Raw genomic sequence first — 26701 nt, forward strand, 5'->3', positions numbered from 1 at the left:
TTGCACAGAAAGTGAGGGGAAAAGTCGTTGAAGGGATTGTGCCGACATGTGAAATTTAGCATGGAGTACCAGGGCCTGGTCGATGTCGGAGCTCAAGACACGGACCATGAGCGCGGAGTCCACAGCAGCATTATCCTCAGCGAGGGGTCCAGGGAGCTCAGTGTGTGACCGAATGTGCTGGATGAACCAGGGAAATGCATGGTTTTCCAGGAGGTCTCTCATGGCTATAAGCATGTTGTCTTGGAGAGGTGTTTTGCTTTTAAGAACCGCATGTGGAAGTGCCCTGACAGTTTGGGCTGCATATGCACTGTCTGTGAAGATGTTTAATGAAGAGTTTTGGTGGTGAAGGAAAACCAAGAGGAGGGCATAAATCTCCCCCTGCTGTACTGAGCTGGAGTGTGGGTGTACCTCAACAGTGTTGGGACTACTGGCTTGCTTAAGAACGATAGAGCTGTGAGTCTTGTTTGCATCTGTAAAAACAAGGGGGGCATTGGGGATGGTCTTGGAGGTGGGAAATGCATGTGAGCTGAGGATAAAGGGAAGAAGGGTCATGGAAGTGATGAGTTTGTGTTTGGGCAGGTGATTGTCTATTTTCCCTGTGTAGCTGGCAAGGAGAATTTGCATGTTGAGGTCAGATTGGCAAAGGTGATTGATTTGTTCCATAGTAAAGGGGAGAACTAATGCATCGGGCTCTAGGCCGAACATGTGGACAGCAGTGGTCCAAAGTTTTCTCCTAAGAATATGGACTGCGTCCTGGTACGGAGTGATCTTTCCCAGAGAAGTGAGCATCAAATGCACCCAGAAAAGCAGCCTATCTTGGTAAAGGAGACCTGTAGGTGTCCCTAGGGTATTGATAACTAGGGCCAAGAGAGGGTTGGAATCGGGCAAGGCTCATGGCCTTGATTTTGTTGTTTATAAGGGATATGCATGTTCGTGTGGGGTCACTAAGAGTACGGTAGCTGGAGGGGTTGGAATTTCCCTCTAGAAGTTCAAACAGAGGCCTAAGTTCATGAGTGGTAATGTTTAGGTGGGGGCACAGCCAATTAATGTCCCTGCAGATGCGTTGGAGCTCATTAAGGGTGCATCGGTCTGGGAGGCCCAGCTTAGGGGAGGCGGGTGTGATCTCGTCAGTGATGGTGTAGCCCAGGAACGTGAAGGGGGGTAATGTTGAATTTTGTCAGGTGCAACGGCAAGCTGTAGCTGTTTGAAATTATCAAATAAAGCCGTAAGACAGTCCGATAAATGACTTGGGTCTCGGTGGGCCAAAAGGATATCATCCATGTAATGTACCACCTGACAGTATGACAGAAGTGGGTTAGTAGTGACTGAGACATAAATTTGACACATTACTGGGCTGTTTTTCATTCCCTGAGGAAGGACCTTCCATTGGAACCTCCGATGAGGAGTGGCATTATTAATTGTAGGGACTGAAAAAGCAAAATAAGGGCGGTCCTCTTCATGGAGAGGAATAGAAAAGAAACAGTCCTTGAAAAGAAACAGTCCTTGATGTCAACAGCAATGATATGGTAGCCATGTGTAATGGTTGAGGGATGGGGTAGTCCCGGCTGTGGGGATCCGATTTTTTCCATCTGGACATTACTATTACAGAGGTCATGAATGAAACGCCATTTGCCAGTTTTCTTTTTGATTACAAAGACTGGCAAATTGTGAGGACTGATGGAAGGCTCAATGTGTCCAAGGGAAAGCTGTTCCTGGACAAGGGAGTGCAGGCCAGAAAGTTTTTCTCGAGGCAGTGGCCACTGCTCTGTCCAAATAGGGATGGTTGTTAGCCACCGTAACTTGATGGGTGCTGGCTTGGTGACCAAAAATTGGGGCAGATGAGCAGCGGCCTCTATGGTTGGGGGTGGACCACAGAGTGGGATGTAAGAACAGCATTAAGCTTTGGGAAGACATCCCGGCCCCAGAGCGGTTAAGCTAAACTGGGAAGAACCAGAGGGCTAAACATGCCTGTGGTTCCATCCAGGTCCACCCAGGTTAGTGGGCTTGCAAGCTGTTGGGCAGGTTTGAGGCCTCCAACACCCTGCACTAAGGGTCCTGACTTAAGTTTCCACAAGGGGTCGAGATCTTGGGGCCAAAGGACGGAAACATCGGCCCCTGTGCCCAGTTGACCAGTAATGGCTTTGCCCTGAACCATTAAGTGTCAGAAAGGCCTTGCTTTGCATGATGGAAATAGCCTAGAGAACTGTGGGGGAGTGTGCCTCTCTTGGGGGCGGGGCTGAGAGGTGCCCCGAGATTAGTTTAAAGGTGGCAAGGGGCGACCTTGAATGTCAGAGATAGCTCTGCAATCCTTTTTCCAATGGAATCCGTGTTTACATCGGGGACACACAGAGTGTGGGGGGGCGGGACCAGAGGGGTTTGTGGGAGGAGTTGGGGGGGAAGTGTTAGAGGTGCACTTGCGAGCCTAGTGGCCAGGCTGATGGCATCGATAATAGGTTCTAGGCCCTGTGGGAGAATGAAGGCGTTCTATAAGGGTGGCAGCAAGAATGGAGGCACCATCTCGAGCAGGGGCTGTAGTAGCGGAGGCGGCGGCAGCAGCAATCACTGCAGGGGAGGAAAAAGAGATGTCCTTACAGGCCAGGACCCAATTGTCCGGCTCTTGATTGCAGATGGGGATGATAGCTTGTCTGCAGGGAGCATTCGCCCCTTCCCAAAGGAGTTCCTTGAGAAGGGCATCAGCGGCGGGGCCTGCTGACACCTTACGATGTACAGCATCTTTAACACAGCTGAAAAAGGTGGAAAAGGGTTCGTCCGGACCTTGTAAGAGTCCAGCTAATGGAATGGGTTTACTCTGTGGGTTGAGCCTCTGGAAGGTGGACCTAGCACTATTACAGACCTGCTCAAAGAGGAGAGGAGGGCAGGAGGCTTGCACCGAAGGAAGAGACCACTGTCCTGTGCCCTTAAGGGCATCAGGGGGAACTTCAGTGGGACCATTGGTGAGATTCTGGACACCAGTTCGATTGGCTTCATCGTTATACAATGCATTCCAGGTAACAAAGTCTCCCGGCTCGAGAATGGCACAGGTAAGGTTTTTCCAGTCTACTGGGTTCTCAAGAAGCATCTGAGCATAAGGGCTATGAAGGCCATCCTCCTGGACAGCTTTGCGAAGGTTAGAGATGATCTTGTGCTCGTATGGGTACCAGGAGAAAGGAAGGGAAGACATGGGATGAAGATTAAGGGGAAACAGGTGAGGGTGTGGCGAGGCTGCGGAGGGGTAGGGGAGGGAAGGGCATGCGCAGTGGGAAGGGGGAGGGGCTATAGGAACCAGAAGCATGGGTGGAAACAGGGAGGGGGAGCAGGCTGCTGGCGGTAAGGGAGTGGAAAGAGGAGGGAGCACAATAGGAGGGGAGGGGGCGGAGGCAGGGCTGACAGGCTGTGGGGCAGGGCCGATCAGCTCAGGGGTGTGGAGAGTGGAAGGGGGAAGGGGGCAGGGGTTGTCAACAGAGGCGGCATCCAGCAATAGAGTGTTAGTAGGGGGAAGAGAAGGTAGAGGGGGAGGAGCAGAAGGAGGGGGAAGTGCGATCAAAAGAGAGGGAGCAGGTCACAACAGCCTAGAGGGCTTAGGAGGAGTGGGGAGAGGGGCAGCCATGGTGGCGGCGACCACAGGGCATGAGGGTAGAGAAGGATACAGTGACGGTACCAGCAGAGGAGGAGAACGGTTTGTATGGAGGCGGGGAATGCTTGGGTTCGGAAAGGGGAGGCTCAGGTTCGGAAGCAGGCAGAAGATCGAGCGCGGAGGTGGGGGTGGGGAGGTTGAAACTGGCGTGGCAGGCGAAAGCGAAAGCACCTCAGAAGGGGCTCCCGTGAGGCATACATATATCGCTGGGAGGGTGGGAACGAGACCTAGGAGAAAGGTTTTTCCCTCATGTTCCTCAATGGCACGAACGTGCTGAAGGAGTTTGGACCAAGTGTTCGGGTCCCATATTGAGGCAGTTTCGAACCAGGGGTTAGACTACGTAAGGACTTCCCAGTATTCATGCATGGTTTTTTCAGAGATTTTTAACTCGCCTCGCAGCCAATAAAGCATGGATAGCTCGAGCCTGAGGCACAAAATCGGAGGAGGGAGTATTACCCATGATAGGGAGAATGTAGAGGGGGTGGTATGCACAGAGAAACCACCCAGGGGGCCACATACCAAGACGGGTGGCTGTCAAAGGAATCGCCAAGGGGGTGGCTCTCACGGAGAACCACCGAAGGGGCGGCTCTCACAGAGAACCGCCGAAAGAGGGTGGCCCTCACGGAGAACCACTGAAGGGGGCGGCTCTTATGGAGAACCGCCAAAAGGGGGGGGTTGTTCCCACGTTGGGCACCACTTGTTGTCTCACTGGTGGCTGGTTAGCTGATGGCTGGGGGCAAGCGGCTGTACTGAGTCACTTACACAGACACAGACACACGACTCAGGAGACAACCCTCAGAGGAAAATGGAAGGCGTCTGCTTTATTCAGGAAGTGCACAGGCTTATATAGGCTGGGAAGCATGCAGGGACACTGTCGGGCTGGGATTGGTGGTTGTTGTTGCTAGGCTGGAGGGCAGATTACCGGGATTGGTCACTGTTGTTGCTAGGGCAGAGGGCAGATTTCAGGTCAGCCATTTTGTGTTGCTTTGCATCAGCCATGGCAGCCATGTTAGCAATACTTTATGGCTTCTCCAACAATAGCGCTCTCCAACAATCTTGCGTAGAATAACCTTCAGGATGACCTCTGGACACTACTTGAAATCTCTTAGCCACAGAAACTTAATTTTGTTTCATTTCTTTTATCCCTTTTGGTCAAGAAGGCATTCTCAATCCCATGATGCCAAGGCCAGGCTCATCTGTGAGAGTCATGTCCCACATGGCCAGGGAGACTTACACCCTTAGGAGTCATGTTCCACATAGTATATTGAGTTTATTTGCAGAGCTGACTTAAAGACAGAGGCCATATCTGACTGCCTTCTAGTCTTTTGTATTATTCCAGTCAAACATTTCACTTCTACAAATGTCATAAGCCCCAAATATATTGCTGTTATTTTTCTTCACATAGACTAAAAAGCATTTGCTTTAAAATAAAAATCAATTAAAATATCTGTTGAATTGACCAATATATCCAATTTCTGTAAAGAATTTGCAATTAACTGTAAAATGAACATTAACGTTGTAAACACAATTAAGAAAAAAGAATAAAATTAACTCTAATTTTTAAAACTATTATCATTTTGGTGTATTTTCTTTATTTCTTTCTTGCATTTTACCTATATTTTTCTATTTACTATAGGGTTGGACTATAGTCCTATTTGGCATGATGGCATATAAAATATATTTGGTAGTTTTCTTTAATAATTACTGTGCTTTCCAGATTCTTAATAAAAAACTGTTCTCCTGATGGTTTCCTTACTCAGTTTTCTCAAAGCCTTTGGAAATAGAGTTTGAGAAAGATAAATGCATTTTTAAAGGGTCATTAAAAAGTTTGCCTTCAATTTTTTAAAAACATTTTTATTGCAAAATAAAAAGTAGATAATTTTAAAAGGAGCAGTAATTTTTAGAGTACATTTTAGCAAGTGGTTACAGAACATATTTCACTGTTTGGCATGGGTTACCATTCCACAATTTCAGGTTTTATTGTCTAGCTGCTCTAAAACACCAAAGGTCAAAAGAGACATCATTATAATGATTCAGCAGTCATACTCATGTTAAATCCTATCTTCTCTATTACAACTCCTCCTTCTATGATCCTACTGCCAAAATATAGGAGTTTTGGGGTATGTCTATTCTAACATTTTTATGTTGAAAGAGGGCTGTTAACAATATAGAATGGGGGATGGAGAGGATGGGCTCTCTGGGTTTCAAGACTTTTCTGTCCTAGGAATTCTCTGAAGTTTATAAGCTTCAGGAAAGTAAACTCAGTGCATGAAGCATTTGTAGAGTCTCAGTTAGAGCTCTAGGTATTCTTTAGGGTTAACAGGAATGATGTTGGTTGGGGTTTGACAAACCAAGGCAATTAACAATATCTAGCCAAAGTTTGCAAAAAAGAGTAGACTCCAGAATAGTCTCTCAGCTCCGTTTTAACTCTTTTAGCCACTCATACCTTATTTTGTCACATTTCCTTTCTCCCTTTTGGTACAGAAGGCATTGTCAATCCCATGGTGCCAGGGCCAGGCTCATCCCTGGAAATCATGTCCCACTTTTGCAGGAAGAATTTTACCCCTAACTGTCCTGTCCGATGTAGGGGGGAGGGTAATAATTTTCCTTGCAAAGTTGGGCTTAGAGATACAAAGGTCACATCTGAGCAACAAAAAAAGGTTTCCTGGAAGCAATTGTTAGGCATAGTTATAAGTAGTTAGCTTCTCCATTACAGAAATGAATTTTATATGGTCATTCCTCAAAAGTCAAGAGTTTGGTCTATCTTCCCAGGAAAAATAATGTTTGAGAGAGTACCAGGGGCTTCCCAGGGGAAATGTAATAGTTTCATATTTTTTTCTCCAGTTCCAAAATGGACTCTACCAAGACTTTTAAATTATCAGCACACCATAGTCTGAAAGGTACTTGGATAGTACATTAAGCCGTACAGAATTACAAGACCTCATTCCTGGTCTGGGTTCCATGAGTTTAGGTTGTTGAAATAAACTATCCAGGCAGGTTTATTTAGATTGTGTGTTATATTAAATTAGATCCTAGACACATTAAATCTCTCTGCCTTTGGTCTTATTAATATAATAGGTGAGGCTCTAAAATACATACACCATCATTCTTTGCCCTGTATTCTGATTTACCTTAGTCCCAACCAGATTGCCTTTTATCTCTAATTGAAGGCTCATCTCTTTCTTGGTTACTTTAATAATTGCTGTATGAAGTGATGCTGTCTTTCAAAGCTGCAGATTTCTAGCTGAGTATCAGGTGTCACAGAGGTATCTAGCATTCCAGGGAAATACCAACTTAGAAACATATAATGTAGCAAGCAGGCTTTGCAGCAGGCAGACCTCTCCCCCCTTCTTCTGGTTCAGCTGCCTCCCCTGTGCAAATTCCCCAAACTCCCTCCCCTAACCTCCAGGAATGGGTGAAACTACAAGTAGGCAAGATAAGACACATTCCTGGGATAGGGACCCCTCCTCTTGCCTCCAGGAATGGGTGAAACTGCAAGTAGTCAAGATAAGACACATTCCTGGGATAGGGACCCCTCCCTTAATGGCTCATATGCTTCTGTAACCCATCTTCACACCCTTCTCAACTTAAACCACCCAATTGTTTACCTTGTCTTTAACATGCCATCCTGTCTGTAAAAACTGATGTTACATTTTGTTCAGGGCTCAGACTTTCAGAGGCTACTTGGCTGAGCCCTATGGCCAATAAAACCTACTTCCTGAAACTTCGGAGCCTCCACCCTGGTTTGTTCTGTTTCTTTGTAACATTCCAGGAGGCTTGAAGCCTTGTCCCTGTTTCGCTCAACAATAGCACAGCATCTCAGAATCTAGAAATACAGTTGCAGCTCCACATTAAATGTGACTGCTATAAGAGTTTATAATCTAGGCTCTTGTTTTCTTGTATTTCATAAAAGAGCTAATACTATGTTTATTCCCTTGTCTTTGGCTCACTTTGCTCATCACAATGTCCCAAGATTCAGCCACTTTGTCACATACCTTATGACTCCATTCCTTTCTGCAGTTGCACAATACTTCATTCCATGTACACATCACAGTTCCCTATTCTGCTCCTTAGTCATTGTGCCCTTCAGCCCCCTCCATTCACTGGGCAGCCTGTATTAATGATCAAAATAAATAAGAATGCATTTATTTTGTTAATACTTTTTGCATCTATATTCATTAGGGAGATTGGTCTGTAGTTTTCTTTTCTTGTGGTATCTTCATCCCATTTTAGTATGAGAGTGATGTTAGCATCATAAAATGAGTTAGGTAGCATTTCTTTCTCCTCAATTTTCTGGAAGAGTTTGAGCAGGATTGGTGTTATTCTTTTTGGAATGGTAGATAAAATTTTCCTGTGAAGTCATCTGGTCCTGGGTTTTCTTTGTAGGAAGATTTTTTGATGACTGATTGAATATCTTTACTTGATTGATTTAATGAAATCTTCTATTCCTTCTTGAGTCAATGCAGGTAGCTTGTGTGTTTCTAGGAATTTGTCCATTTCCTCTAAGTTGTCTAGTTTGCTGGCATATAGTTGTTAAAGTATTCTCTTGTGATTTTTAAAATTTCTTTAGGAAATCCCCTCTTATTTCTTATTTTGTTTATTTGCATCCTCTCCCTTTTTTTCTCAAAGAGCCAATTTTTGTTTTGAGTCTTTCTATATGTCTTTTTTTGTTCTCCAATTCATTTATTTCTACTTTAATCTTTGTTATTCCTCTTCTTCTATTTGTTTCTTCTAAAGTTTGCTGTTCTTTCTCTAGTTCCCCAAGGAGAGCAGCTAAATCCTTGAAAAGCCTCTTTCTTTTTTTTTAATATAGGCATTTAGGGCAATAAATTTCCTTCTCAGCACTGCCTTTGCCACATCCAATAAATTCTAATAGGTTGTATTCTCATTTTCATTCATCTCCATATATTTAACTATTTCCCCCCAAATTTATTTTTTGACCCACTGTTTATGAGATGCTGTTTAATCTGTATGTATTTGTGAAAGTTCTTATACTTTGGTGGTTATTAATTTCCAGATTCATCCCTTGTGGTCATAGCACCTGCTTTGAATAACTTCAATCTTACTAAATATATAAAGGTCTGTTTTGTGTCCCAGTATATGATTTATCCTGGAAAATATTCCATGAGCACTAGAGAAAAATGTATATGCTGGTGTTTTGGGGTATAGCACTCTCTTTATATATATATGTTCAGTCTAATTCATTTATCGCATTGTTTAGATTCTGTATTTCCTCCTTGATCCTCTGTCTGGTTTTTCTATCTATAGAGGAGAGTGGTGTATTGAAGTCTCCAACTACTATTGTTGAACATCTATTGCTCCCTTCAGTTCTGCCAATGTTGGCCTCATGTACTTTGAAGTTCCTTGATTGGGAACATAAACATGTATGATTTTTATTTCTTCTTAGTGAATTGTCCCTTTTATTAACATGTAGAGTCCTTCCTTTTCTCTTATGACATCTTTGCATTTAAAGTCTATTTTATCTGATATTGGTATAACCACTGCTGCTTTCTTTTGCAAAGGTACAGCTTGCATAGAAGATCTTTTTACATCCTTTCACTTTCAATCTATTTGTATCCTTGGGTCTAAGTTGAATCTCTTGTAAGCAGCACATAGACAGACTATACATTTTTAATCCATTCTACCAATCTGTATCTTTTAATTGATGAGTTTAGTCCATTAATGCTCAAAGTTATTACTGTAAAGGCATTTCTCTAATCTACCATTTTATCTTTTTAGTTCTTTATTTGTCAAATCTATATATTCTTTTCCCTCTCTCTCTTCTTACCCTTTAAGTTACCCTTACAGATACTTTTCAATTCTGTGCCCACCTCCAGACCTCCTCTCCTGTCTTTTTTTTCATTTTCAACAAGCAGCACTCCATTTAATTTTTCTTGTAGGGCAGGCTCTTGTTGACAAATTCACTCAGGCTTTGTTTGTCTGTGAAGATTTTAATCTCTCTCTCAATTTTGAATGGCAGCTTGACTGGATAAAGAATTCTTGGCTGGAAGTCTTTCTTGTTCAGGACTTTAAGTATAGCAAACCACTGCTGTCTTTCCTCCATGGTGTCTGCTGAGTAGTCCAAACTCAGTTATGGGATTTCTCTTGTATGTGGTAAATCACTTTTCTCTTGCTGCTTTCAGGGCTTTCAGCTTCTCTTCAGCATTTGAGAATCTGATTAGTATGTGTCTTGGAGTCAGTCTAGTTGGAAATATCCTATTTTGGGTTTGTTGGGCTTCTCTGATATGCATATTTATGTCTTTTATAAGGGTTGGGCCATTTTTCTCCTATTATCTCCTCAACTAATCTTCCTAGCCCTTTACTCTTCTCTTCTCCTTTTGGGACACTAATGATTCTTATCCTTGTGCTTTTCATGTTGTCCATCATTTCCGTGAAATCCTGTTCCATTTTTTCCATCTTTCTTTTCATTTGTTCTTTTTTGCATTTGAGTTCAATTATCCTGTCTTCTAGCTTGATTGTTCTTTCTTCTGCCTCTTCAAATTTGCTGTTCTGTGTCTGCAGTGTGTTTTTTATTTAATTTACAGTATCTTTTATTGCTGTGAGATCTACTATTTTTTTTATTTCTTCTTTCAAGTTCTTCTTTATGCTCCTGTGGTATCATCTTAATATCCTTCATGTTGTTATGGATGTCCTTGATTAGTTGTTCCAAATTCCTTCTTCCTTCTGGTGTTTAATTTGGTCATTTGGCTGGGCCATACCTGCCTGAATTTTCACATGCTTTGTGATTTTATTTTGTGTTTGGGCATTTTTAATCTTGATGAGGCTATTCTGCAAGTTGATTTCCTTGATTTATCTGAGGTTTTGTATTTGCTTGGTTTGTTTGCTGTGATGGTCCCCTTTTGCACTTGATTTGTTAGCAAATTACTCATCAAACCAAGGTTCATGGAGGGGATTCAATTCTTCTTGACGGTTATCAACAGATGGTGCTCTTGAGCCACCTGCTCCCCTCAGCCCCTTCTCTCCTAACCGTGGTAGCTGGTCAAGCAATATGGTGTGGGGTGGGGTGGCTATTTTAGTACTGTGGGGCTGCTATTCTCTAAGCCCATCAGGGCAGCTGTTCTTGTGCTCTGCGGTGTGGTTTTTCTGAGTGCCTGATGGGGTGACTATTCTCTGTGCCCATCTAGGTGGCTATTCTTATGCCTGGCAAGGTGACTGACTATTTGTGGCATCCAGCAGAGCATAGCTGGTCCTGGTGGGAGGATTGGGCCTTCTCACTCCCTTGGAGAACCAGCCTGCTTTGCCTGTCAATGGGCGGTGGGGGAGATGGGCACCAGCCTCTGTGGGTTAGGAAACTTACATTTCTGTATGGGATCTCAGGACCAATTCACAATTCCAGACTGCTGTAAGATGTGTGTCCAGTCACCGAGGCTCCCCAAACAGTTGCTCCACACAGTTACTAGTTATTTACTTGCTGCCTTTCATTTTTTTTAAATGACTAAAACATTTAATTTTATTAGCAGAATATTTGCATTTCTCTTTAAGACCTTATTTAGCCATAGTGAATGTTCCAAGTTTAAAAAGCATTAAGCAATAACCACCCACAAGATGAAAACATTGTAAAGTACCCAATATTTTATACACAATTTTAAAAAAGTAACACTTTTTAAAATAATATAACTGGATACAAAATATGCACTTTAGAGAAATTCGTATCTGTAATTGCATAAAGCTCTCTTCTAGGGTCTTGAAAATTTAGGACAGACATTAGCTCTATGAATAAAATATTACTGTGACAGTCCTGAAAAGTCACTATATATATTTATCTACATATAGATATTACACTGACATTGTAAAGGCTACCAGCTTTACTGTATAATTTTTAGATTGTGTATTTAAGTGTTGAGGTTCTTATGATTATGTAACATTAAAAGAATAGTAGTCTAAGTTGTAGCCAGGGAAAAAATATGAACCAGCATTTAGATTTACAGGCTTTCAACACCCCAATTTAAATTCTAAACATCTGATATTTTCTCACTTCAAAAATCAGTAATGAATACTGTTGAAATAAAATTACTGCAAACAAAATTGAAACATTTCAGATTTAGTACACTTTTAAGATTTTTTTTAATGCAAACAATTCATTTACTATTTCTTTACTTTAATGCATCTGCATTAAGTATTTGAATTATTTTACCCAAGATTTTACAATATTCAAATCTGACTTAAGATTTTACAATGTTAAATGAAAAAGGTCCATGAGCATATTACCTACTCTGAAACTCAGCATAGAGTTAAAACTCAGTACCTTAAGGAAATGGTAGCAGAGACATATGCTAATAGTAAAGCAGTTGCATATATAGTGTTTTTTTATTTAAAAAAATTTTATTGTGAAATATAGCATATACACAAAAAAGCAATACATTTCAAAGTATGTTTTAACAATTAGTCATATAACAGATGTAAAAGTTTGGTATGCATTGCAGTTCAGTAATTTTAGCGGGGCAGATGCTCCAAGACTAAACAGACATATCAATATAATGGTTCAGTAGTCATGCTCATTTGTTAAAATAGCCCCTCCTTATCCTTTGATCCTTCTCCCAATCTTTTGGGATATTTGGGCTCTGCCCAGTCTAACTTCTTCATGTTGAGAAGGGTTATCAACAGTGTGGGATTGGGATGGAACTGGTTGATGTTCTTGGATAGTCTGGCCTCTCTGGGTCTCACGCTTATCTGGCCTAGGAAAAAATCTAAGATTTTAGCTTTCTGAAAAGTAAACACAGTACGTGCAACTTTTGTAAGATCTCAGATAGTACCCTGAGTGTTCTTGTGGGTTGACAAGAATAATGTTGTTTGGGGTTCGGCAAACCTTGGAGATTAGCAATATCTAGCTGAATCTTGCATCAGAGTAGCCTCAAGAGTATCCTCTCAACTCTATTTGAACTCTCTTAGCCATGATATTCTATTTTCTTACATTACTTTTTCCCTTTGATCAAAGAGCCAGCATCATCCCTGGAAGTCATGTCCAATGTTTCCAGGAAGACTCACACCCTTAGAAGTTGTGTTCCTTGTATGGGGGAGGGTAATGATTTTACTTGCAGAGTTGGGCTTAGAGAGAGAGAACCACATCTGAGCAACCAAAGAGGTTCACTAGAAATGACTCAGGAATAATTGTAGGTAAGCTTAGCTTCTTTGCTACATAAATAAGTTTTTTAAGATCAAGCCTCAAGATCAAAGCCTTGGCCCATCAACTGGAGAGTCCCTAGTGTTTGTGAGAGAATTAGGGGTTATTAGGTGGGAAATTTTAATAGTTCATATTTTTTTTCAGTCTCTTCTGGGACTTAGGTAATATTTTTAAATTATCTGTCCAAGATACTCTGGGATGTATATGGGCCTTACAGTAAGGTGTACAGAATTACAAGCCCTTGTTTTCATTCTGGGCTCCATGTATTTGGGTTGTTTAAATGAACTCTCCAGACAGGTTGAAGTAGATTGTGTGCTACAGAAGATTTAGGTTTTGGACAAAATAAAGCTCTGTTCATTTGGTCTCATACAGTAGGTGAAGTTCTAAAATGCAGACACTGTCATCCTTTGCCCTGCATTCTGATTTATCTTACTCTTAAACACATCAGTTTCATTCTTATCTCTAGTTGAAGCTTGTTCTTTTTTTTGGTTTCTTTAACAGTTATTTTATATTGTAATGCTGACTTTTAGAGCTGTAGAACTCACCTCTGAGTCTTAGGTGTCACACAGATACCCAAAGTTCCTGGGAAATAATCAGGTTATGCAAATATAGCACAGCATCTCAGAATCTAGAAATAGCACTTAAAGCTCAAGTATAAATGTGACTGCTATAAGAGCTTACAATCTATGCCTGAATTTTTTAATGCATATTTTCTGAAGGAGACCATACAATATTTTTCCTTTTGTTTTTTGGCTTATTTTGCACAATATAATGTCCTCAAGGTTCATTTACCTCATTGCATGCCTCTTGACTTCGTTCCTTTCTGTAGCCACACAATATTCCATTACATGTATATGCTACAGTTGGCCTTTCTGCCGCTTAGTCATTATAGCCTTTGGCCACCTCCATCCATCGGGTATCATGAATAATGTCCAAAATAAGCAATCCATGTCTTACAATATCCTCACTTAGTTGTATAATCATCATCATCACTCTCAATTTTAGACAATCCCCATTGCTCCAAAGAGAAAATAAACAATAGTAACAATTACAATTATTATAGTTGTAATATGTTTATAATTAATTTATATTTTATAAATTATAAAAATATAATTTTAATAATAAAAATAACAATAATAACCACACTCTCACCAAAAAGAAAATCCCAATGTCCCCTTAATTCTTGATCCTCCCTCCCAATTATTTACCTCTGGTATTGTGTGATACTGGTGATGTCTTCCTGTTAAATATAGGCCATAGCATGCAATAGTAGTTTTCCACCATACCTCTCTATTTTTGACTCTTTGTATAAGATTCATACCTTTGAAGTGGTTCATGCAAAAACTTATTTATATTAGTACTATTAATCAGTGAGATACATAGCTCTATACAACCTCTTTCAATCATATTCACCTTCAAATATGGTGGTATTACTTATAACCCCACTAATGGACCACCATCACTTCTATACATTTTCATACATTTAAGTTCAATTTCATTTGGTAACCATTTTACTCATCTCTAGCTTCTGTTTATCTCTAGGAACCAATTCTGCTTTTATTGATTCTTTTTATTGTTTATTTTGCTTTCCAATTAATTTATTTCTGCTTTAATCTTTGTAATAGTATTTTCTCTTCTAGTTGCTTTGGGGTTAGTTTGCTGTTCTTTCTCTAGTTCCTCCAGGTGAGCAATTAATTCCTTGATTCTTGCTTTTCCTTCTTTTTTAATATAGGCATTTAGGGCAATAAATTTGTCTCTCAGCACTGCCTTTGTCACATCTGAAAAGTTCTGATGTATTTTATATTCTCATTTTCTTTCATCTCCATATATTTACTGATTTCTGTTGCAATTTCTTCATTGTCCACTGATTGTTTAAGAGTGTGTTATTTAACCTTCATATATTTGTGAAAGTTCTGGTTCTTTGGTGGTTATTGATTTCCAGTGTCATAACATTGTGGTGAGAGAAAGTGCTTTGAATAATTTCAAACTTATTAAATTATTAATACCTGTTTTGTGCCCCAGCATATGATCTATCCTGGAGAATATCCCATGAGTACTAGAGAATAATGTATAGCCTAGTGTTTTGGAGTGTAACAATCTACATATGTTATGAATTATATATCTAATTTGCTTATCACATTGTTTAGGTTCTCTATTTCCTCATTGATCCTCTGTCCGGTTTTTCTATCTATAGAGGAGAATGGTATTGTTCTAGTTTGCTAACTGCTGGAATGCAACATAAACAGCTTTTAAAAGGGGAATTTAATAAGTTGCTAGTTTACAGTTCTAAGGCCGAGAAAATGTTCCAATTAATATAAGTCTATAGAATTGTTCAATCAAAGGTACCCAGGGAAAGATACCTTGGTTCAAGAAGGCCGATGAAGTTCAGGGTTTCTCTCTCATCTGGAAAGGTACATGGTGAACACAGTCAGGGCTTCTCTCTCAGCTGGAAGGGCACATGGCGAGCAAGGCATCATCTGCTAGCTTTCTCTCCTGACTTCCTGTTTCTTGAAGCTCCCTGGGAGGTATTTTCCTTCTTTATCTCCAAAGGTCGCTGGCTGGTGGACTCTCTGCTTCGTAGTGTTGCTCTCTCTGGATCTCTCATTCTCAAAAATGTTTCCTCTTTTATAGGACTTCAGAAACTAATCAAGACCCACTCAAATGGGTGGAGACATGTCATCCCCTAATCCAGTTTAACAACCATTCTTAACTAAATCACATCAACCAGGGAGATGATCTCATTACAGTTTCAAATATACAATATTGAATAGGGATTATTCTACCTTTATGAAATGGGATTTATATCAAAACATGGCTTTTCTTAGGGGGCATACTTCCTTTCAAACCAGCACAGATGTGTTGAAGTCTCCCACTATAACTGTTGAAACATCTACTGTTTCTTTCAGTTTTGCCAAAGTTTCCCTCATGTATTTTGGAGCTCCTCGATTGGGAACATAAACCTGTATGATTGTTATTTCTCTGTATCTTTTAATTGGTAAATTGAGTCCATTAAAATTCAAAGTTATTTCTGTAAAGGCATTATTTGAATCTACCATATTATCCTTTGGTTTTTATTTGTCAAATCTATATGTTTTTTTCCCTCTTTCTCTTTTTATCCTTTAAGTTATCCTTACTGATACACTCTAATTCTATGCCCTTCTCCAGAATGTCTTCTCCTGTCTTTCTTTTTATTTTCCAACTGACAGGACTCCCTTTAGTTTTCTTTTATGGCAGGTTTCTTGTTAACAAATTTTCTCTGCGTTTGTTTGCCTGTGAAAAATTTAATTTCTCCATCACTTTTTTTTTGGGGGGGGGAGGTGCATGGTCCAGGAATTGAACTGGAGGTCACCTGTATGGAAGGTGAGCACTTTACCACTGAACCACCTGTGCACCTTCTCCCTCACTTTTTTTTTTATTAATTAAAGAAAAAAAAAGAAATTAACCCAACATTTAGAAATCATTCCATTCTACATATGCAATCAGTGATTCTTAACATCATCACATAGATGCATGATCATCATTTCTTAGTACATTTGCATCGATTTAGGGGAAGAACTAGCAAAACAACAGAAAAAGATATAGAATGTTAATATAGAGAAAAAAATAAAAATAATAATAATAGTAAAAAAAAGAAAAGGAAAAAGAAAAAAAAGGCAAACAAACAAACAGAAAGACAAACCTATAGCTCAGATGCAGCTTCATTCAGTATTTTAATGATTACTTTACAATTAGGAATTATTGTGCTGTCCATTTTTGAGTTTTTGTATCTAGTCCTGTTGCACAATCTGTATCCCTTCAGCTCCAATTACCCATTATCTTACCCTGCTTCTAACTCCTGCTGGACTCTTTTACCAATGACATATTCCAAGTTTATTCTCGAATGTCGGTTCACATCAGTGGGACCATACAGTATTTGTCCTTTAGTTTTTGGCTAGACTCACTCAGCATAATGTTCTCTAGGTCCATCCATGTTGTTACATGCTTCATAAGTTTTTTCTGTCTTAAAGCTGGATAATATTCCATTGTATGTATATACCACAATTTGTTTAGCCACTCGTCTGTTGATGGACATTCTGGCTGTTTCCATCTCTTTGCAATTGTAAATAATGCTGCTATAAACATTGGTGTGCAAATGTCCATTTGTGTCTTTGCCCTTAAGTCCTCTGAGTAGATACCTAGCAATGGTATTGCTGGGTCATATGGCAATTCTATATTCAGCTTTTTGAGGAACCGCCAAACTGCCTTCCACAGTGGTTGACCATTTGACATTCCCACCAACAGCGGATAAGTGTGCCTCTTTCTCCACATCCTCTCCAGCACTTGTCATTTTCTGTTTTGTTGATAATGGCCATTCTGGTGGGTGTGAGATGATATCTCATTGTGGTTTTGATTTGCATTTCTCTAATGGCCAGGGACATTGAGCATCTCTTCATGTGCCTTTTGGCCATTTGTATTTCCTCTTCTGAGAAGTGCCTGTTCAAGTCTTTCTCCCATTTTGTGATTGGGTTGGCTGTCTTTTTGTTGTTGAGTTGAACAATCTCTTTATAAATTCTGGATACTAGACCTTTATCTGATATGTCATTTCCAAATATTGTCTCCCATTGTGTAGGCTGTCTTTCTACTTTCTTGATGAAGTTCTTTGATGCACAAAAGTGTTTAATTTTGAGGAGCTCCCATTTATTTATTTCCTTCTTCAGTGCTCTTGCTTTAGGTTTAAGGTCCATAAAACCACTCCAATTGTAAGTTTCATAAGATATCCCCCTATATTTTTCTCTAACTGTTTTATGGTCTTAGACCTAATGTTTAGATCTTTGATCCATTTTGAGTTAACTATTGTATAGGGTGTGAGATACGGGTCTTCTTTCATTCTTTTGCATATGGATATCCAGTTCTCCAGGCACCATTTATTGAAGAGACTGTTCTGTCCCAGGTGAGTTGGCTTGACTTCCTTATCAAAGATCAAATGTCCATAGATGAGCGGGTCTATGTCTGAGCACTCTATTCGATTCCGTTGGTTGATATATCTATCTTTATGCCAATACCATGCTGTTTTGACCACTGTGGCTTCATAATATGCCTTCAAGTCAGGCAGTGCAAGACCTCCAGCTTCGTTTTTTTCCCTCAAGATACTTTTAGGAATTTGGGGCACCCTGCCCTTCCAGATAAATTTGCTTATTGGTTTTTCTATTTCTGAAAAATAAGTTGTTGGGATTTTGATTGGTATTGCATTGATTCTGTAAATCAATTTAGGTAGGATTGACATCTTAACTATATTTAGTCTTCCAATCCATGAACACGGTATGCCCTTCCATCTATTTAGGTCTTCTGTGATTTCTTTTAGCAGTTTTTTGTAGTTTTCGTTATATAGGTTTTTTGTCTCTTTAGTTAAATTTATTCCTAGGTATTTTATTCTTTTAGTTGCAATTGTAAATGGGATTCGTTTCTTGATTTCCCCCTCTGCTTGCTCATTACTAGTGTATAGAAATGCTTCAGATTTTTGAATGTTGATCTTGTAACCTGCTACTTTGCTGTACTCATTTATTAGTTGTAGTAGTTTTGTTGTGGATTTTTCCAGGTTTTCGACATATAGTATCATATCGTCTGCAAACAGTGATAGTTTTACTTCTTCCTTTCCAATTTTGATGCCTTGTATTTTTTTTTCTTGTCTAATTGCTCTGGCTAGAACCTCCAACATGATGTTGAATAATAGTGGGGATAATGGACATCCTTGTCTTGTTCCTGATCTTAGGGGGAAAGTTTTCAATTTTTCCCCATTGAGGATGATATTAGCTGTGGGTGTTTCATATATTCCCTCTATCATTTTAAGGAAGTTCCCTTGTATTCCTATCCTTTGAAGTGTTTTCAACAGGAAAGGATGTTGAATCTTGTCAAATGCCTTCTCTGCATCAATTGAGATGATCATGTGATTTTTCTGCTTTGATTTGTTGATATGGTGTATTACATTAATTGATTTTCTTTTGTTGAAGCATCCTTGGATACCTGGGATGAATCCTACTTGGTCATGATGTATAACTCTTTTAATGTGTTGTTGGATTCGACTTGCTAGGATTTTGTTGAGGATTTTTGCATCTATATTCATTAGAGAGATTGATCTGTAGTTTTCTTTTTTTGTAATATCTTTGCCTGGTTTTGGTATGAGGGTGATGTTGGCTTCATAGAATGAATTAGGTAGATTTCCCTCCACTTCGATTTTTTTGAAGAGTTTGAGGAGAGTTGGTACTAATTCTTTCTGGAATGTTTGATAGAATTCAGATGTGAAGCCGTCTGGTCCTGGACTTTTCTTTTTAGGAAGCTTTTGAATGACTAATTCAATTTCTTTACTTGTGATTGGTTTGTTGAGGTCATCTATTTCTTCTTGAGTCAAAGTTGGTTGTTCATGCCTTTCTAGGAACTTTTCCATTTCATCTACATTGTTGTATTTATTAGCATAAAGTTGTTCATAGTATCCTGTTATTACCCCCTTTATTTCTGTGAGGTCAGTGGTTATGTCTCCTCTTCCATTTCTGATCCTATTTATTTGCCTCCTCTCTCGTCTTCTTTTTGTCAATCTTGCTAAGGGCCCATCAATCTTATTGATTTTCTCATAGAACCAACTTCTGGTCTTATTGATTTTCTCTATTGTTTTCATATTCTCAATTTCATTTATTTCTGCTCTAATCTTTGTTATTTCTTTCCTTTTGCTTGCTTTGGGATTAATTTGCTGTTCTTTCTCCAGTTCTTCCAAGTGGACAGTTAATTCCTGCATTTTTGCCTTTTCTTCATTTCTGATATAGGCATTTAGGGCAATAAATTTCCCTCTTAGCACTGCCTTTGCTGTGTCCCATAAGTTTTGATATGTTGTGTTTTCGTTTTCATTCACCTCGAGGTATTTACTAATTTCTCTTGCAATTTCTTCTTTGACCCACTCGTTGTTTAAGAGTGTGTTGCTGAGCCTCCACGTATTTGTGTGAATTTTCTGGCACTCCGCCTACTATTGATTTCCAGCTTCATTCATTTATGATCCGAGAAAGTGTTTTGTATGATTTCAGTCTTTTTAAATTTGTTAAGACTTGCTTTGTGACCCAGCATATGGTCTATCTTTGAGAATGACCATGAGCACTTGAGAAAAAGGTATATCCTGCTGTTGTGGGATGTAATGTCCTATAAAGGTCTGTTAAGTCAAGCTCATTTATAGTAATATTCAGATTCTGTATTTCTTTATTGATCCTCTGTCTAGATGTTCTGTCCATTGATGACAGTGGTGAATTGAAGTCTCCAACTATTATGGTATATGTGTCTATTTCCCTTTTCAGTGATTGCAGTGTATTCCTCACATATTTAGGGGCATTCCGGTTCAGTGCATAAATATTTATGATTGTTATGTCTTCTTGTTTAATTATTCCTTTTATTAGTAGATAGTGTCTTTCTTTGTCTCTTTTAACTGTTTTAAATTTGAAGTCTAATTTGTTGGATATTAGTATAGCTACTCCTGCTCTTTTCTGGTTGTTATTTGCATGAAATATCTTTTCCCAACCTTTCACTTTCAACCTATGTTTATCTTTGGGTCTAAGATGTGTTTCCTGTAGACAGCGTATAGAAGGATCTTGTTTTTTAATCCATTCTGCCAGTCTATGTCTATTGATTGGGGAATTCAGTCCATTAACATTTAGTGTTATTACTGTTTGGATAATATTTTCTTCTACCATTTTGTCTTTTGTATTATGTACATCATATCTGATTTTCCTTCTTTCTACACTCTTTTCCATACCTCTCTCTTCTGTCTTTTCATATCTGACTCTAGTGCTCCCTTTAGTATTTCTTGCAGAGCTAGTCTCTTGGTCACAAATTCTCTCAGTGACTTTTTGTCTATAAATGTTTTAATTTCTCCCTCATTTTTGAAGGACCATTTTGCTGGATATAGAAGTCTTGGTTGGCAGTTTTTCTCTTTTAGTAATTTAAATATATCATCCCACTGTCTTCTAGCTTCCATGGTTTCTGCTGAGAAATCTACACATAGTCTTATTGGGTTTTCCTTGTATGTGATGGATTGTTTTTCTCTTGCTGCTTTCAAGATCCTCTCTTTCTCTTTGACCTTTGAAATTCTAACTTGTAAGTGTCTTGGAGAACGCCTATTTGGGTCTATTCTCTTTGGGGTGCACTGCACTTCTTGGATCTGTAATTTTAGGTCTTTCATAAGAGTTGGGAAATTTTCAATGATAATTTGTTCCATTAGTTTTTCTCCTGATTTTCCCTTCTCTTCTCCTTCTGGGACACCCACAACACGTATATTTGTGGGCTTCATATTGTCCTTCAGTTCCCTGATCCCCTGTTCAAATTTTTCCAGTCTTTTCCCTATAGTTTCTGTTTCTTTTTGGAATTCAGATGTTCCATCCTCCAAGTCACTAATTCTTTCTTCTGTCTCTTTAAATCTATCATTGTAGGTATCCATTGTTTTTTCCGTCTTTTCTACTTTGTCCTTCACTTCCATAAGTTCTGTGATTTGTTTTTTCAGTTTTTCTATTTCTTCTTTATGTTCAGCCCATGTCTTCTTCATGTCCTCCCTCAGTTTATCGATTTCGTTTTTGAAGAGGTTTTCCATTTCTGTTCGTATATTCAGCATTAGTTGTCTCAGCTCCTGTATCTAATTTAACTATTGGTTTGTTCCTTTGACTGGGCCATATTTTCAATTTTCTGAGCGTGATCTGTTATCTTATGCTGGCGTCTGGGCATTTAGTCAGATTTCCCTGGGTGTTGGACCCAACAGGTTGAAAGATTTTTCTGTGAAATCTCTGGGTTTTGTTTTTCTTATCCTGCCCAGTAGGTGGCGCTCGTGGCACTCGTTTGTCTGTGAGACCCACCAGTAAAAGGTGCTGTGGGTCCTTTAACTTTGGAAAACTCTCGCCGTGGGGGAGGTTCACCAGCCGAAGCGGCTTGGAAGAATGCCAGCCAGTCCGGGGATCCGAACACGGGGAGGGTCGCCGGCCGCTGTAGCCCGGGAGAGCGCCCGTCCGAATCTCCTTGCCGTCCTGGGGTGCCAAGCATGGAGGGAGGGCACCAGCCGCTGCGGCCCGGGAGAGTGCACCGTTCCCAGCCAGACCGGGAAGCCATGTGTTTGGAAGGGACGCCAGTCACTGTTCTCCACGGCCTGGGGATCTCCGATCCAATTCTCCCAGTTGGTCCGGGGGGCCGCGCGTTGGGGGGGGCGCCAGCTGCCGTGGCTTGTGGGGACCACCTGTCCAATTCTCCCAGTTGGCCCGGGAAGGAGGAAGGAAGGGACTCCGGCCGCTTGCAGCCCTGGCCCGGGGAAGCCCGCGCCCCTCGGCGTCCTCACTGGAGCGGGTTCTCCCAGCCAGTCAGCTGTTCCAGAATGGGGTACACTGTCTTCTTCATCTCTGTCATGGCTCTGGGAGCTGTTCTGTATCATTTCTACTCCCCAAGTAGCTGTTCTGGAGGAGGACCTAAGACCCGCACGTCTTACTAAGCCACCATCTTCTCTGGAAGTCCTTCTCCCTCACTTTTGATGGACAACTTTGCTTGATAAAGAATTCTTGGCTGGAATTTTTTCTCTTTCAGATTCTAAATATATCATACAGCTGCCATCTCACTTCCATCGTACCTTTTGGGTACTCTGAACTTATTCTAATGTTGTTTCCCTTGTATGCTGTGAAGTGCTTTCTCTTGCTGCTTTCAGGACTTTCTGCTTCTCTTCAGTATTTGAGGATCTGTTTAGCATATATCTTGGAGTGAGTCTATTTGGAACTATCCTATTTCAGGTTTGTTGGGCTTCTTTGATTTGCATATTTATGTCTTTTATAAGGGTTGGAAAGTTTTCTCCCATTATTTCTTCAACTATCTGCTCTCCTTCTGCAACACTGATGATTCTTATATTTGTGCTTTTTGTATTGTCCATCATGTATCTTAGATCCAGTTCTGATTTTCCTATTTTTTGCCATTTGTTCTTTTTTTGCATTCTAATTCAGTGTTCTGCCCTCTACTTTGCTTATTCCTTCTTTTGCCTCTTCAGATATACTCTTGTGTGTCTCTAACATTTTTAACTTTGTTGACAGTAACTTTCATCTCTGTGAGATCTGCTACCTTTCTATTTATTCTTTCAAATTATTCTTTATACTCTTCTAGCATCATCTTGATATCATTAGCCAAACCACTGAATCTATTTAGGAGATTTGTATGAACATTTTTGATAAGTTGTTCAAAATTTTGCATCTCCTCCAGTGTTTTAAGTTTGTCATTTGGTGGGTCATATATACCTGCATCTTCATGTGCTTTATGGCTTTCTATTGTGTTTGGGGCATTTAATTATCTTGATAGCATTATTTTGAAAGTTGACTTCCCTTGCTCATCTAAGGTTTTGCATTGACATGGTTTTGCATTGAGAAGTTCTCCTTCTGCTCTTTGTCGGTAATTCCCTGCCAAAGCAAGACCTGGACCTCATGTGGGAGCTCAACTCTAGTTAAAGATCTATTGAGATCTAGGGAGATAAGCAGTTTGCCAAGCTGCATTTCCCATGTCTTCCCAGCAGATGGTGACATTGAGTCTCTTCTTCCCCTCAGGCCCACCTCTTCCCAACTCTGGCAGCTAGCTGAGCAGGATGGAGAGCAGTGCAATTCCAGCCAAGTTCTCTGGTCTCAGTGTCTGCCAAAAGTTGCTAATCTCAGGGTTGGGGAGAGGGCAGTGTGCAGCTCAGCAGAGAATCTGTGGGCATGAGTTTTCTGGTGCTTGTCAGGCTCCCACTTGGGATGACTTGAGGATGTGGGACAGATTATTTCAACTGCCCCTTCCCTCAGTTAACCCAGAAAAGCCTGGTTGTGGGGTGCAGCTCAACTCACTTCCTTGGCCACACCTCTATGCCAGTGCATGCCTAAGGGCTTCAGGCTGCATATCGCCATCTGTGCATGCCTGAGGGCACTCGGCCTCAATGGGGAAAAGGAAATGGTGGTAGGATCCAATGGGTCTCTTTGACTGGCCAATTGTCAGGCTGGCTCGACTCTGCTTACCCCTTGCTCCCAAAAGGAGGGCACACCTGTCTCTGCCAAATCCAGGCACCCACAGTGGCCTGTCTCAGGGGATGAGGGCAGGCACTGTGCATTGGCTGGAATGACATAGCACACGCAGGCAAACCACATGTGTTGGCTTCTAGGTTCCCCATGGGAGCTCTCAGCTGCAGAGCCAAGAGGAAAGATCCCCCAGACTAGCTGTGGAGGCTGCTTGCACCTTCAGGACCTGCTCCTCCCTGCATGCCAGGCTTGCCCCAGGTAGAGTCATGACTAAGCACATTCACCCCATTCTCTCCATCCCAGTGTCTCTGCTTTTTCATCCAGGATCTCTCTATACAGTGTAGAAGTCCCTCCCTGGTCACTCACTTTCTGGAACTGCAATCCCTGGTTGTTTTTCTGTCACTTCTCTAGTTGTTCCACAGAGCAGGAGTGAAGTCAGCCTATCCTTTTCCACTATTTTCCCAGAGGCACATATAGTTTTTAATTAATGATGTATAATAAAACAAATAGCTTAGTAGCAAGAATTTGGTGCTAATAAACAAAAGGTTTCTTTTCAAAGAAAGTGGAATATCTTTAGAAAACTGTCTGGTTCTTTCTGTAGTTCTCACAAAGTTCATGCAGATACATTTCTTAATGAAATCTTAAAGTACTCCATGGATGGAAATGGAAGGTACATCCAGAACTTCTGGTGAAAACTAAGACCTGGTGTTGGTACAAAAAATTCTCCTGATTTCAGATGTCACAAATTTGTGTCCAGGAGTAAAAGTTCTTTGGCCTCTCCTGGGGCTTGTTTACTACAAGGATGGCTGTGACTGCCACAGTGTTTTTCCAACTGCTGGACTTAATGCTTAAGTTGGTATGTTCCAGAATAAACAAGGCAACAAGCAGAGCCAGCAGTACCAAATAAGCTCCACGGAGGAGGAGAGCAAGGCAGGGATGATGGAATTATGTTTGAAGTAGAGCTTATGTGTTTTCCTGTCTGTTCCTGTTGTTGGTAGTTCTTTACATTCCACATGGAAAATTTAGAATATGTATCTATAGAGGACTAGTCCCAGACCATTGCACAACCTTCAATTTCCTGTTATTCCTTGAATGACACCTTGTTGGTCAGCACGAGCAGTTTGCGAAACAAGTGCACTGAAAGATGGAAATGTCATGCTAGACATTGCTGCTACTGCTGCAACCGACATCATCCAAGGTTCTGAACTTAAGCCATACCTTGCTAGCTGTAATATTTAAAATCCCAGACCCAATAAAATGCTGTTCTTAATTCCAATTGATCTCATAAGTAAATTCAAGACTACAGGCTATGCAATAGTGCAAAGAATGCCAAGGACTACTATAAATGCTGCAACAATTTCTGGTGAAAATTTTATTATCTTCCTGAGGTATATATATATATATTCAAAAAGCTGGAATATTGGCCTGCCTCTCATAGGTAGGAGGGAAACATCATATTACAGATTAGCAGCACTATGGAATCTTGGCCCACTTTCCTTAAAGATGCAAAGGGTTCAGCCTGTTCTCAGGAAACGGGTGCTCCCCATTGTGGCACCTTCTCCAGCAATGACTCTAGCACAGCCACAAGGATGAAACAAACATCTGTCAAAGCTACTGCTGTAGCTATGACCACTATGAAACTGTCTCCATAGACTCATCCATGATAGGTCCCAATTGCAGGGCTGGTTTCTCAGCTTGCAGCAGATGTTGCTGAAACCAGTCCATAAACCATACAACTTTTGAGTTCTTGGATTATATCTGCTGCATATACAAAAACCACAGAGAAAGTCATTGCAGAAACCCCAGAAACAGAGATAACAGCAAAGTACCACCATGGGCTGATCTTCATCGGTGGAACTGGAGCACACGTGAAAAGTACTGTTAACAGCAAGAAGGATTTTCCACCCCAAACATCAGAAAGAACACCAATAAGTGGGGCACCAAGGAACAACAACAAATCCTTTACTCCTTGAATTAGGTCATTCATCAGAAACGTATGTTTAGGGAAGGTTTCATGCAATTCCAACTAGATGGGTGCCGTCAGTCATATCCAAGCAAAGAACTCTGGAAAGATGACCACAACTGCGTCATAAACAAAAGAAGAACTTATTGCCTGAGGCCTGCTTCCACCCAGATGACCTTGGCCAGCATGGTACAGCGGTTCGTGACCCTTTTCTTCTTCCCCTAGGTCATTTTACCCTCTATTCCTGGCGCTCCTGCAGCCACTCTCAGGACCACCAGCCCCTGCGTTGAGTTGGATCCTGCAAGTCGCTCGGTGTCCGCCGCCAGCTTGATGGCACTGCCTGCCTCTGGCAGCATCCCGTAGTGCGGGCCTGCATTCAATTTTATAACATTTATTTTTGCTCACCTCATGAAATTAACTGATTTCTCTGTATTCCAAACACACTTTTGACTACTTCCATTTATTGATTCCTCGCCTCTGAGTCCACTGGTTGCAGTAGATAAATAGTTCTTTTCAGTAGAGTAAGTAAAATATACTACCTGTTCCTTCAATTATTTGTGGAACGAATATCATTGGATGTTTTCACTGTAACTACCCTCATTAAAACCCTCAATACTGACTTTCATGGTCTATGTGTACTTTTGCAACAGTGCATGTCCAATTCATGCCTTTAAAATCCATACTTCACTTACAGGGTGGTGCAACAGTGGCTCAGTGGCAGAATTCTTGTCTGCTGTACCAGAAACCTGGGTTTGATTGCCGGTGCCTGCCCATACCAAAAAAAATCCATACTTCGCTTATATTGCAGACATATATGCCAAAATATTGTTTATACCATGCTCTTTATACCTTTAAAATGGCTTGCCAGAAAATATGAACGTTACTCAATTTTTCTTTTCTATCTTTCCCTTTTTTAACTCTCAAACATTAATTTTATATTTATTTTA

The 26701-nt window shown here is 40.6% G+C and overlaps 1 pseudogene; it reads right to left on the bottom strand.

Moving 5' to 3' along the window:
- Positions 1 to 24530: 24530 nt before the first annotated feature.
- Positions 24531 to 25984, bottom strand: LOC143662453 (hippocampus abundant transcript 1 protein pseudogene; annotated as a pseudogene).
- Positions 25985 to 26701: the final 717 nt, after the last annotated feature.

The sequence above is a fragment of the Tamandua tetradactyla genome, chromosome 2 (assembly GCF_023851605.1).
Source record: "Tamandua tetradactyla isolate mTamTet1 chromosome 2, mTamTet1.pri, whole genome shotgun sequence".
Classification (NCBI taxonomy): domain Eukaryota; kingdom Metazoa; phylum Chordata; class Mammalia; order Pilosa; family Myrmecophagidae; genus Tamandua; species Tamandua tetradactyla.